This window comes from Nicotiana attenuata, unplaced genomic scaffold (genome assembly GCF_001879085.1).
Source record: "Nicotiana attenuata strain UT unplaced genomic scaffold, NIATTr2, whole genome shotgun sequence".
NCBI lineage: Eukaryota > Viridiplantae > Streptophyta > Magnoliopsida > Solanales > Solanaceae > Nicotiana > Nicotiana attenuata.
In genome coordinates, this window is record NW_017684967.1 from 1 (window position 1) to 1,488 (window position 1,488).

Below are 1,488 nucleotides of genomic sequence, written 5' to 3' on the forward strand. Positions count from 1 at the left end.
ATCCATTTTAATCTTATGGATCGTTCCTAGAAAATTAAATATTCACACTTCTATTTAATCTATCTTAATTCAAATAAATTGTTAAATTCAAATCAATCATATTAAAGCATGTCAGTCAACAGATGAAGAAGTTATGGCACAAAAATTAGGCATCTGTAGTTCTGTACATGTATATTTGAACTTATACACTTTAATTGTGTTTGGCTTGGAGCAAGTTCTTCAATAACTATTAACTATATTGTTTGGTTTGAAAACTAAATTTGTTTTGACTAAATTTAAACGAAGAACTGTTATTATAGATATACAAAATAGTATATGAAGTTCCTTGTTCAAATTAATGTGATGGATTTATGCTTATTTAATCTGGAGATATTTTAAACTTAAATTATTGTCTCACTAAATTCCTTCGCATAAATTCTTTTCCCATGGATTTCAATCTTTGACTCGGCCAAGCATTTTCTCAAACACAATATATGCACAAATTCTGTAAACTATCAAAATTCAAGACTTTAAAACCCTAGCTCTCACAAATTCTCACTAGAAATAGCATTCAACAGCTTCTCATTTCAGAAATAAACAATCAGAATCACCATCAAGGCATCAACAAGACAAAATCTCGGCAAGAGATTCAAACATTGAGCAGAACAGGAAAAGAGATAACAGGGAATAGCAAGAGGAGAAGAAAGCTGCAGCGAGTGAATTAAAATACAGAGCAAGGAGAGAGAGTAGTTAGATACCTAAGAATTTTAAAGGAACGTGGAGAAGAAATTGCTGCTTTCTTGAAGAATCCAGTCACATAGAGCCGAGAGAGAGAGAGAGAGTTGAGAGGGAGACAGACGGTGTATTTTGTTTTTAGGAATTAGGGATTCGATCGTATATACCCAAATTCCCCCTAAAACATGGGCCATGTTTTTAGCCAAAAAGAACTTCAAAAAAAAATTGATATAAAAAAGTTTAAGGGACAGAGATTGAACCCTTGACCTGGGACACAGGGGCACCAACTTACCAATGCACCAAGGTAGTCAATTGAGCATAGGTGGTCACAAACATATTTATATAGATAATTTTTAAAATTGTTACTATTTATACATAGCCTAGGGAGGAGAGTATGGGTGCATGTACCCCACCTCTGGTTAGATGGCACACGTTCTTTGGTGGAATTTTAGATTGCGACAGAAAGAGATTAACACTAAACATTGATTAAAGAGATGGCCTGCTACAGAGATGCAGGCGGTTAGTGGCTACATGGATTTTTACCTTCCTATACCATATATGAAACCTTATTACCCCCAATGTTTAAGGTTTGTGTTAATTACATTTCAGCATACCAAATTACCATTTATATACCATAATTCAAATTAGGGATAAGTAAGGGTGCATTTATATTAGGCGCTAATTTAGGACCGTATCTTCACATTTACCTTTACCCGTCTCTCTCCCAACCCCCCCCCCCCCCGTAGAGTGTCGAATAGTCACTACACTAATACT